Genomic DNA, 13086 nt, shown 5'->3' with positions numbered 1-13086 from the left:
TACTGTAATTTGTTATTGTCATATTACTTTTTTTGTTTTGTATAATTACTTTTAGGTTTTGCATTTTATTACCTGTCAAACTTTTGTAAAAACGATGTACCCAATAAGGTGATTCTAGCTCATGCTTCAAGGTGATTTCCAACACTTACAACGTTGAGAAGACAGAAACTTTAGTTGGAAACCACCCGAGGGTCTCTCCCTCCTAACCTTCCTCGTTACTCAAATGTGGCCTGAAGTGGTTTCCAACTGCTATGCATTTTCCCTCCGATGAAGGACATGACAACCAGCAAAGGTCCTCCGTGCCACTGAGGGACTAAACCACTAAATACAGAAAACCTGACTCGGGACAGGTGCTGCTTTTGGGGAAAGCTCTTGATTAAAAGGGGGAATGTGAAAATGAGTACAGGAAACCTTACTTAGAGTGGAGTCGGGGGTCAGCCGGGGTGAGGGTGGGGGGACTCTCATGCCCCCACCCCCGCTCCTTGCAGCCTTTGCAGATGCAACAGGAAGAGCCCTACCTCGCATTCAGTCAGGACCAAGTTCGCTTTACCACCCCTCCAGGAGGAAGGAAGATTTTCTCCTGACCTGGCAACAGCCCAGCCAATGACAGAGGGCACAGCCAGCCAATGAGAGGTGTCACAGCCCAGCCAATGAGACACTGTAATATCCAGCCAATGAGAGAGGGTCACAGCCCAGCCAATGAGAGAGGATCACAGCCAAGCCAAAGAGAGAGGTCATAACCCAGCCAATGAGAGATGATCACAGCCCAGCCAATGAGAGATGGGCACCACCCTGAAACTCCCATTTACCTCCACTGGACTTCTGTGCAGAACAGCCTTTGCAAATCCCCCTTCCATCCATAAAAGTGCATTCTTCTGCTTTGTTCTGAGTTTACCTATGGTTTGTAGTAACCTGAACGTCCTAGATTGCAATTCTTCTACTCCTGTACAGAGTAAAATAACTAGCAGTTTGACTTTTAAGATCAACAGAAAGGACGACAGGTCTAAAATCAATAACATAAGCTTCCAACTTCAAACATGAGATAAAGAAAAACAAAACCTAAAGCAAGTAGGAGGAAGGAAACAATAAACCAAACCAAGAGCTAAGAAAAAAAAAAAGAAGACGCAAATTACCAATCAGGAGTAAAATAGGAGTCATCACTACTAATCTTACAGACATCAAAAAGTTAGTTAAGCGAATAGTACAAACAATTCTATGCCCATAAACTTGGTAATTCATTTTTTTACTGTTTATTTATTTTTGAGAGGGGGAAGGGGGAGAGAGAGGGAGACACAGAACTCAAAGCAGGCTCCAGGCTCTAAGCTGTCAGCACAGAGCCCGACGTGGGGCTCAAACTCACAAACTGTGAGATCATGACCCGAGCCGAAGTCAGACACATAACTGACTGAGCCACCCAGGCACCCCTAAATTTGGTAATCTAGATAACATGGACCAATTCTTGAAGGGTGCAACCAACCAAAACTCACCCCAGGAAATACAGATAATATGAATAGCCCTACACCTGAAAAAGATTAAATCAGTGGTAAATCTTCCCCCAAAATGAAAACACCAAGCTCAGATGGTATTACTGGTGAATGTTACCAAACATTTAAGGAAGAAACAATACCACTTTTACAGTTTCTTCCAGAAATCAGAAGGGAGATCATCTTTCAACTCATTTTGTAAGTCCAACATTACCTTCTATTCCAAAACTAGTAAATATATTACAAAAAAGAAAACTATAAACCAAGATCTTTCAAGAATTTAGATATAAATATTAGCAAAATGAATCCAGCAAACTGACTATATAAAAAGGGTAATACATGGTAACATGGGGTTCATTCCAACAATGCAAGGCTGACTCAACACCTGTAAATCAATGTAATTCGTCATATTAATGGAATGAATGAAAAAAGATATGATTATATTAATATATGCAGGAGAAACAAAGTTCAACATCCATTCATGATAAAAACCCAAAAAAACTTAGAAGGGAACTCTCTTAATCTAATAAGACTATTTTTAAAAATCACAGCTAACATCACACTAGTGAGATGTTAAGTTTCTCCCCAAGATCAGGAAGGAGGATGGTCCCTCTCACCACTTCTAATTCACCTTCATACTAAAAGTTTTAGCTAGTGTAATCACACAAGAAGAAGAGGTATACAAATTGGATAAAAAGAAAAATAAATAAAATAAAAAGAATAAAATAAATAAAATAAAATAAAAGAAAGAAGAAAATAAAAAGAATAAAAAAATAAAATAAAAAGAAATAAAGCTATCTTTATTCACAGACAACATACCTCTCTATCCAGAAACCCCAAAGAATCTACCAAATAACTCCTGTACATAATAAGTGAATTTAGCACAGGTGAAAGGGACATAATCAAGATAAAAAAGACACCTGCTTTCCTACATACCAGCAATGAACACTTGGAATTTGAATTATAAAAACTAATACACTTATAACAGCACCTCCCCGCATGAAATCCTGAGGTATGGATGTAACAAAATATGTACAGGATCTGGGTACAGAAAACCAGAAATCACTGATCAAAGAAATCAAGGGAAATCTAAATAAAGGGAGAGATATTTCATGTTCTTGTATTTGGAAGATCCAATGTAGTAACGATGTCAGCAGATCGATGGTTTAATGCAACTCCTACTGAAATCCCAGCCAGCTTTTTGGAAACACACTCAAGTTTATTCTAATATTTATATGAACAAGTAAATGTGTTAGAATAGCCAATTTGATTCTGGAAAAGAGCAAAGTTGGAGGATTCACACTACCTGATTTCAAGACTAACTATAAACCGGTGAAAGAACCAACTCATGTTATGGAACATAACAGAGCCTGGAAACAAACCCACAGAAACAGTTTTTGACAAAGGTGCAAAGACCATTCAATAAAGAAAGAACAGCTTTTTCAACAAGTGATGCCAGATACTGGAGTACATATGCAACAAACTGAACCTCACACAGATATTAACTCAAAATGGATCACTGACCTACATGTAAAATGCAGACATTATAAAATTTCTAGAAGAAAGTGCAGGGGGGAATCTGCATGACCTTGGTTTTGGTGATGAGTTTTTAAGTATACCAGCAAAAGCAAATCTATGAAAGAAAAACTTTTAAGTTGAAATTAATTAAAATGAAAACCCTGAATTCTGTAAAAGCCACAGAGGATGAAAAGACGGACTGGGAGAAAGTACCTGCAAATCCCATGTCTGATGAAGGACACGCATCAAACACATGCAAACAACTTTAAAGGTTGAATAAGAGGACAACTTTTTCTTTTTTTTTAAATGAGAGAGAGCATGTGCGAGCACGGGGGAGAGGGGCTGAGAGAGGGAAAGAGAGAACCCTAAGCAGGCTTCATGCTGTGAGCGCAGAGCCTGATGTGGGGCTCAGTCCCACAACCCTGGGATCACGACCTGAGCTGAAATCAAGAGTGGGACACTCAACCGACCGAGCCACCTAAGCACTCCTAAAAACTGGCAAAATGAGAAAGGGAGGAGAGAGGGCAGGGGTGGGAGGACAGGTTCCCAGGATGACTGATAACTACTCTTTCCTGCTCATATGTTGGTTAATTGGAGATATTATAGATATTTACATATTGTATTTTTTTTAAATGTTTATTTTGGGGAGACAGAGAGACAGAGTGTAAGCAGGGGAGGGGCAGAGAGAGAGGGAGACCCAGAATCTGAAGCAGGCTCCAGGCCCCGAGCTGTCAGCACAGAGCCCGATGCCAAGCTCCAACCCACGAAGTGCAGGATCATGACCTGGGCTGAAGTCAGGTGCTTAACTGACTGAGCCACCCAGGCGCCCCACATGTTGCATTTTTATTTAAGAAAAAAATGAAAAGGCCATCAGGGTGTGTAAATTGTGGTTGCTGCAGAATTTTTCTTGTAGAAAAGAAACTGGTATGAATTTGAATACTTCTGAGTAAGAAATGGTGAGCAAACTCTAGCATACATTTCTCACGGAACACAAGCCAGTTACATTCTCACCAAGTTATGTTTACATGCACTGAGCTGGAACTTGACTGCAATACGGCAGTAAGTTAAAAAATAAAAGCAAGTTGCAGAGTAATAGTTTGGGTTGAGTTACATTTGTGTGTTAAAAAAACTTCAAAATTATAGAAAAATGCATTTGTGAATTAGAAACATAAGGGAAAACTGGCGCCATATGTGTCAATCTGTTAATACCAGTTTTAAGAGATTTACATTTGGAGCAAAAAAGGGAGCATTTGTCCTATTTATTCCCTTTATACACTTCTGTATTGTTTGAGCTTTATTTTGAAGTTAAAAATAAAACCTTTATATTATACTTTTTAGTTTCTACCGAAAGAAAAAAAAATGGGCAAAAGATGTGAACAGGCACCTCACCAAAGACAGATGAAAATAAAGCGTATGAGAAGATGCTTCGTATAGGGAAGTGCAACTTAAAACCACAATGATATACCACTCTATGTCAGAACAGCAAAACACAGAAACACAAGAAAACCTAGCAATGTCAACTGCTGGCACAAATGGGGGGCAAGAGGAAGCCTCTTTCACCACTGGTGGGAGAGAGGGCAACGGTACAGCCATGCAGAAGGCAGTGTGGCGGTCTCTCAGCCAGCTCAACACAGCCCTAGAGTAAGACCCGGAAACTGTTCTCAGCTATTTACCCAACTAATTTGAAAACACATCCACTCAAAAACACATATGTGAATCTTCACGATGGCTTCACTTGTAATCGCCAATATCTGGAAATGACCCACCTGTCACAAAACCTACTAGACCACTGTTCTGTGATTAAAGGGAAAGGATCATTATTCTATGCAACAACGTGGATAAATTTTACATGTAGCACGCTAAGCAAAAGAATCCAATGTAAGATTACACTGTAAGATTCCATTTATATGACTTTCTGGAAAAGAGACAAAACAGTCTTTTGCAAGACGTCTGAAAAGGGCAGAGGGGCGACCAAGTAAAGCACAAATTTTTAGGGCCATGAAACTATTCTGTCTAGTACTACAGTGATGGATACATATGTTATCCATTTGTCAGCCCTCCCAGAACCATTTTATAGCACAAAGAATAAACTTTATGCAGTATTTTAAAATGCAAACTAAAAAAAATCAACTAGGAGGGTGTAGAGTGGGGAACCCCAGCAGGGAATGCAGACAAAAGAATTTAATTGTATTACAAATGTGTGAATAATTTCACCGGGGAGGAGGAGGGGGGATGGCAGAAAGGGACCTGAGTAACTCTGGAAATGACCGGAGACTGAAAGTCAAAAGGAACCATACACTCCACTGTAGCTGGAAATGCGACTTCTCAGGGAGGGGCTGGTTAACAATCTTGATACTCCTGCGCACATATCCTGGAATGGAGAAATTAAGTAGAAACATGGTGAATGGCAGAAGCTGGGTCTCTCGCTGTCGAAGATGGAGGGTACAGGTAACAAGTAAGCACCGGGGAAAAGGCCAGAATGAACTGGGTGGGGGGTTCTGAATTAGAGTCTGAGGCATCAGTCGGAACTCCTATTTAGCTTAATACAGAAACCGATGACTCAAAGTGGAAATATTACCGAGATGTGTGCACACACAGGTAAGTAAATATCCACATATTTATCTCCTAGCTCTGCTCACTCACGGGACCTAAAAGCAAGGACACCCCAGTAGCGATGAGCACATCAGAGCAAATCCTGGCTTTTAACACCAGGATCCAGGGATCCTTGTTGAAATGGCTGATTTTAGGGCTGGAACAGGGAATACACTAGATGAATCTGAAGCATCCTGTAGTGCTGGAAAGTAGGCAAGTGCTCCAAACACAAACAGAAACCACCGGAAAGAGCTCTCAATGGTAAAGTTGGAACAATTTGAGCAACAAATAAATACTGCACTTTTCAGTTGTATCTACCTGGGAACAGAAACCTCTGACATGCTCAATAATACAAAATTGTGTCACCGTGCAGGTATATTTTTCCCAAAGTCGGAAGGCAGGGGGACAAACCAGAGTATGCCTTAGAGGGGAAGACGCCAGAATGCTTAGGGAGTCACACGAACAACAGTCCAATTCAATATAGTAAATATCTGAGCCCCTACGAGGTGCCAAGAGCTCTGAGAACATGGGGGAGTACAAAGACCAAATAGTTCCTGAGGTGCGTGGCCTGAGGGACGGCTCAGGACACCCTCATAGGCTGAGTTGGAGTCAACATCTGGCACCAAGTAAGTGATTAATATATGTTACGAGCTCTTCCCCAAATGCCCAATGCAACAGGACTCACTCTACTGAAACCAGTAAATTTCACCACTTATGTGACAAAAGGATATTACTTCCATTCTATATTGTTATAATCAACTAGAGAAATTAGCGTTTTAGAAGTACAGAACTTAAAAGTCTAAAACTTAACATGCAGAAAAACTGTTCAGTTTTCTTTCTGTCTGCATGAATGGGGGAGTCCTGTACTTTGACTCAAGGAGGCCACCAATGATCCAAGTAATAGGCAATTAGAAAATAAGACTTTGGACAGCACAAACTGAAAAGCAGAAATACTCCACGATCACTTTATAGAACTTTAGACCATTAAGGGCATGAACACTTTAAAATTCCACACATAATTAACATTCTGTTTCTCTGTTTTGAGATATGGAATGGCTGCATCAGAGGGAAGAGAAGAAAATTATCCGGATGAGAATGCTTTCCCACAGGTACCAGGAAACACACACAACTGACCACCGAGAGGAGAAAGCCTCCCCAAAGTCCCTGCTTATCACCTCTGCTCCCAAGGAGCTTTTGCTGAAAGAAAACAGTTGATTCTGTACAGCTTTATACTCACAAAATTAAACACAGGCTAAGCTGGATGCGTGCTAGGACCTTTGCAAAACAGGCTTATGGAGGGCGTGTGGACACGAGTCAGCTCGGGGCGGAGACCAGGAGCTCAGCCACGGGGGCCAGCAGGGGAGGGCACGGCGTGACGCCAGTGTTCACAGGGCACGGTGACGGTGAGCGTGTTCAGGTGGGCCTATGACATGAAGCGAGAAGCCCGAGATGTGTTCAAGACACGACAGCACTGACGGCGGTGAGCACAGGAGGCCCGCGGGTCGGGAGGGACCGTGGCAGGGGACGGCCTGGCCTGCAGGGACAGAACTGCAGGACAGCACTTCCGGGCCATACGGACACGCAGAGAGCTGGCTGGAAATGGAAAGGCTTTCCCACTAAACAAAGTCAAACACAACAACTGTACACACAGTGCGTCCACACAGGCGGAGAGAAAGCGCTTGAGAGACACCAGGTGGCTGACTTCCCCTGACACGCTCCCACAGCTTCCGTTATTACTCGCAGTACATATTCGGCCACTCTTGAGTCCTTACTCAGGTGGCCACCACAGACTTGAAACGCTAGCTCACCAGGCCCTTCCCTAAAGATTCCTGAGGAGCCAGAGGTCCGAAGACGTCCGGAGAGGTCACAGTCTGGAAAAAAGAGTGGACAAAAGGTGTTGACCTTAGAATAAGTGCCTCCATTCACGGAACACCCAGAGTAGAAAGCACACACTACGCGCCCTCGCAGGAGATGCAGCGTCCAGCGCTCACGGGACAGCTGGCCTTGTCTACCACCATCCCGAGTAAATCCACCGCAGATCAACAAAGGCGAACGCAGCTAATACGATACTAACGCTGCTGGAGTTGCAAGGCTGTTTTTCGTTTTGGCTTATCAGTATTTTCTAAATTTTTATGCTCAGTGATGTTTTACTTTTATAGGAATACAATTCCACTTTCAAAAGATCCTATAGTTGTAATGGTTACTATTACATTACACACAGCCTTAGTTACTTTCGTGCTACATGTTACAATATATTCCTGCCATTGTTTCTAATGTCTGCTATAAATTTAATCTGTGGCCTGGGTCAATTTATACATAGTTTCTCATTGGGGGATAAAGACAAAACTACTGTATATTTCAAAACAGCCACAATTTAATAGTCAAATATATTTGCCCATCAGTGATAGACACAACAAAATTGCTACCAAGTTTGAGGTAATATACAAAACGCTAGACAGAATTTTTAAATTGGGCCATTTTCTTTGGGACACAAAAATTTTAAACTTGAATATCTATTACTCAACTCAACATATTTTCAGTCAGCCATCTCCCCTTTCCCTACAATTCTGAGGAAAAGTTCCAGCATGTGATTTTACTTTTCCATACTGACCCTAATCCGCTCAAGTCCACTCTTCATGCTCTGCCTCTAGCAAATAAAGTAAAAAATAAACATTCTAAAGGATTGGCTGACAAAGTTTGAAAAGAAGAGAACTGAAGGTGCTACCTGTCACCAATAGGATAAATCTTCCTTCAGAGACCTCTTCCGACAGAGACCCCTCCGGTGGGCAGTAAGGCTGAGAGGCCAGGGTTAGGGAAGGAAAGGAGCGGATAATTGATTTTGTTCCTGGACAGGCAGTTTGGGTTTCCAAATTTATCCTGTAGACCAATTCAATAAATGGATTCTTCTGGTCCTTATTCTAGCAATAAAACACCTGCTTAAAAAGAACTAGAATTGGGGCACCTGGGTGCCTCACTCAGTTAAGCGTCCAACTTTTTGTTTCGGCTCAGGTCATGATCTCACGGTTTGTGAGTTCGAGCCCTGCATCCGGCTCTGCACTAACCGTGCACAGCCTGCTTGGGATTCATTCTCTCTCTCTCTCTCTCTCTCTCTCTCTCTCTCTCTGCCCCTACCCTGCTTGCTCACTCTCATTCTCTCAAAATTAATTAACTTAAAAGGATTTTTTTTGATGAAATAAAGTCTTGAGTTCACATATAGGGCCAAACATCTTTCCTTCTGAAGGGTAGAACGCCACAAATTACTACACCGACCGTGCAGAAAAAAATGGTGTTGCTTGAACTATAGTGAAAAGAAATGACTCCCAGACCAAAAAGACTTTTATTTCCCTCAAGAAACTATTAGTGGGCTTTCTCCTAGCTGGTCTCCACCTACAGTGGCCGGCTCCTATGCTCATAAGCAGGACAGCACTCAGACGCAAAGGTCTGATCCAGAGACTGACAGGTGTTGGTGCCCACAGAGAAAGAACAAAGGGCAGAAGTGCTCTTTCATAGCAACTACAAGGAGGCTAGCTGATGGCCTGGGGGCGGGGGGGGGGGGGGGGGGACCTGCCAATCAAGAGGTTAAGGACTAGGCGCTAAGCATCCAACTCTTGGTTTCAACTTGTTCATGATCCCAGGGTCATGGATGTCAGGCTCTGCGCTGAGCATGGAGCCTGCTTAAGGTTCTCTCTCTCTCCCTCTGCCCTTCTCCCTCTGTCCATTCTCTAAAATAAAAAACAAAACAAAACAAAAAAACGATCATGGACTAAAATCATAAGGTTTACCACCAAGAGGACAACTGTTAGGTTTTAAACCATGGCAAAAAAGTTATGTCCAGGGGCGCCTGGGTGGCTCAGTCGGTTGAGCGTCCGACTTTGGCTCGGGTCACGATCTCGCGGTCCGTGAGTTCGAGCCCCATGTCAGGCTCTGTGCCGACTGCTCAGAGCCTGGAGCCTGTTTCAGATTCTGTGTCTCCCTCTCTCTGACCCTCCCCTGTTCATGCTCTGTCTCTCTCTGTCTCAAAAATAAATAAACGTTAAAAAAAAAAAAAAAAAAAAAAAGTTATGTCCAAATACTTAACTAGACAGCCCAGGAAACATGACTAATAACGAACTGAGAAAATGATAAGCAGAATGCCTGTTAATATTTCTGTTAGTTTTTTTCATGCAAGTGTAAGTAGTTAGGGAGTTTCAGATTTTCATCATCGTAACTGGTCACTTGCAAAAGTCAGTTTCCTTAAAAATCCAATTTGTTCAATTTGCTGTCATCAGATCTATTGCTGTTTGATCAACTAGAAAAATAAAAACATGTACCTTATAAACGATGGCTAAGGTCATGGGTTAGTTGTTCTCTCAGACACCTGTTTAATGGTCAGTCCACACTCACTGTTCGTGTTAAAAGTCTCATGGGCTTGAGGATCAGTACATTTTCGAGATCACGCAGAAAGATTTATGGGGACACAATTTTCTACAAAACTAGGTGCCCATACTAATTGCCATTAAAGGGAATGGTTTCCAAGAAAAAATACGATTATAACTTCTTGTAAGTTAAGCCAAAGAACTGTCAAAGCACTGACATTTTTACGGAACAAATTTAAGTTACATCTCTTGGATCAACTGTGAAAAGTATTTCAGACCTGTGAAATCTTCAACTGTGCTCGTTTATTTTCTTGAAGTTTCCTATTTTCTAACACACAATGTACTTTTAATTGAGACTTTAAGAGTTTAAGAGAATTTCCCAACCACTATTTTGTTACAAATTAAACTCAGTGAGAAACACATTTCCTCATCATGCTAACATTCAGAGACTTTGTAGTTGTACTGTTCATGTATCACAATCTGTACTTACCTTTGTTTTTTTATTTGCTTGTATTTTTTTTCCCATATAATTTCTGTAAGATCAGGGACCCTGTCTGCCTTCCTCACTGGTATATCCCCTCCACCTAACACAAAGCCTGGCACCAATAATTGTTCATAAATATTTACTGAATTAACAAATGGATGATTTTAGTCATAGAAAGGAAAGCATGATTAGGAGCTAAATAAATAGCCCATGCCTGCAGATCTCTCAAAAATATTTAAAAGGTGGCTCATTGTTATTTTTTTAAATGTCTTTATTTCATTTTTGAGAGAGAAGGAGCACGAGTTGGAGAGGGGCAGAGAGAGAGAGGGAGACACAGAATCCGAAGCAGGCTCCAGGCTCCAAGCTGTCAGCACAGAGCCCGACGCAGGGCTCGAACCCACGAACCATGAGACCATGACCTGAGCCGAAGTCACCCGGTCGCCCCATGGCTCATTATTATTCTTATCGATTTTTTCTTTTTATGCCTTGCATGCAGTAGGTCCTCAAAAATAAATTGCATCTTTTTTGGAAATGAAAATGACCTGGAATATTACAGCAGTATGGGAACGCACTAATCTCTAAAAACAGGGAAGGCGAAAGAGAACAGGACAAAACTGGTTGTGCTTAGTACTCTACCAGGCCCTTCCATATGCTGTCCCAAATAAAACCCTGGAGGCACTGTCCCCATCTTAAAGATGAGCAAAGTGAGACTCAGCCAGGAAGTCACGGGCCCAAGGTCAGGAAAGTGTTAGAACTGGGGTTAAAATATGAGTTCTTGCTTAAACCAAAACCCATTTTATTTTCTCTACCCTAAGTTGCCTCCACGGGAACCAAAAAATACTCCATTTTTTTCAGTAACAACACATTAAGTGCACTAAATGACACAGTCAATATTTTGCAAAGTGGGGCGCCTGGGTGGCTCAGTCGGTTGAGCGTCCGACTTCAGCTCAGGTCATGATCTCGCAGTCTGTGAGTTCAAGCCCCGCGTCGGGCTCTGCGCTGACAGCTCGGAGCCTGGAGCCCGCTTCGGGTTCTGTGTCTCCCTCTCTTTCTGCCCCTCCCCTGCTCATGCTCTCTCTCTGTCTCAAAAATAAATAAAAACTTAAAAAAATATATTTTGCAGAGAAATGTTTTGATTATTCAACTTACATATTTTAGAACAGGAGATGTATGAGTAAACTAAAAAAAATCAAATGTATCTTTAGGTGAGGCCGAAATGTATCTTTAGGTGAGAAAGAACGGATAAAGTCACCAGCAAAGAAACATTCCAACGTACACGTTCTCACACCCACCGTGCTGCTTATTTTAAAGCTAAAGAAAATCTTCAGATGTTGAAGCGGTTTTAGTCGGAAAAAGGATGAGATGTGCCTTTAAGAGAACTGTGATTTAAGGTTTGTCCTCAGGATAATTTCCAGACTTCCAAGTGGAATTTTGAAGTGCAAGCCCCTTCTCTCCCAAGATTTTCCTAAATGCTGGGACCCTGAACAATCTATCCGAGGAGCACCGGGGAGACTTCATCATCACTAGGGGATTCGGCAGGGTGTGGAAGTGATTCTGCCACACTGGTTGCACTCGGGGAAACTGTGCTTCTCAGACCCCTTTTCATAGCGTCCAATGTTACCTTTAAAGTAACTGTCGTGGGCCTGAATTTTTTTTATGAGGATCAGAGGAGCACAGGAGGAAGCGCTACACTGGAAAGGAGGAGAGAAGGGAGGACAAGGCACCTTCCCAGACCGCGCGGACCAGGCAGGGCGCCAGGCCCGGTCAGCAGCTGGTCCCCGCCGAAGCCCGGGGTGCAGCCCCTGAAGATGGCCCGGGACCCGGGGCACCTGGGGCACCCGCACCTGGAGGCACCTGCACCTGACCGGGAGAACCAGACCAGGGAGCACCCGCACCAGGGGGCGTCCCAGACGCCGGCGGGACACCTGCACCTGGGAGGCACCCGCACCTGGGGACACCCGCACCAGCAGGCGGGAGGCGGCGCGGTCCCAAGTCGCCGGCGGCGGGGTCGCGCCCAGGGGCCTCGGGACCGCCGTGGCGGACGCGGGCTTCCATCCCAGCCTCGGCCTCCCCGCGCGGACGGCGGAACGACCCCCGCCCCCCGCCCGGTCCCCACTCTCCTCACGCGCTTCCCACAAACGGCCGACGCGTCGGGATCCGGGCTGCGGCAGCGCAGCGCCGACCTCCGCCTCTGGAGGAGACGCGCCAGGCCTGCCGCCCGCCCGCACTCACCGCGCCGCCCGCGCCCGCCAAGGACGCCGCCGCAGCCGCCCGGCAGCTTCCGCCCGGCGCCACACAACCGCCGGCGCCCACCTCGGCCGCGGCCGGCGCAGGCGCTCTGGGCCGCTCCCGGGCCGCGCGCGCCGCCTCGCCCCCGCCGCCGACGCACGTGACGCGCGCCGGCCAATGGCAGCCCGAGGCGGCCTGGGACGCGGCGGCGGAACGCGGGAAGGCCGCGGGATGCCGCCTCCCGGCCAGACTCGGAGGTCGGCGGCAGCGGGAAGGGAAGGCAGGGCCCGGGTTCGGCCAGCCTGTGCCCGCGGGACGGGGAGCCGGAACCTGGGCCCCGCCCCCGAGCTACCCCGCCCCGACGGCCGCGACTGGCCCACGAGTGTCCCAAGGGGCCCGCACCTGCTCCCCCAGCGCGCGGCGG

The 13086-nt window shown here is 44.8% G+C and overlaps 1 protein-coding gene across 2 annotated transcripts in view; it reads right to left on the bottom strand.

The window, feature by feature from the left end:
- PTPDC1 (protein tyrosine phosphatase domain containing 1) overlaps positions 1-12730 on the bottom strand; it is a 64073-nt gene extending 51343 nt beyond the window's left edge. The window contains exon 1 of one of the 2 annotated variants that reach the window (XM_042964313.1): positions 12666-12730. The gene's annotated coding sequence lies outside the window, so the exon portion shown is untranslated. Of the gene's footprint in view, positions 1-6831; positions 7211-12665 lie in introns of those variants that run through there. The other variant, XM_042964310.1, reaches the window with a different exon arrangement.
- Between the last annotated feature and the right edge of the window lie 356 nt (positions 12731-13086).

The sequence above is a fragment of the Panthera tigris genome, chromosome D4 (genome assembly GCF_018350195.1).
Source record: "Panthera tigris isolate Pti1 chromosome D4, P.tigris_Pti1_mat1.1, whole genome shotgun sequence".
NCBI classification, from domain to species: Eukaryota; Metazoa; Chordata; class Mammalia; order Carnivora; family Felidae; genus Panthera; species Panthera tigris.
The sequence above is the reverse complement of the archived record's forward strand: the minus strand, read 5'-3'. Positions and strand labels throughout refer to the sequence as shown.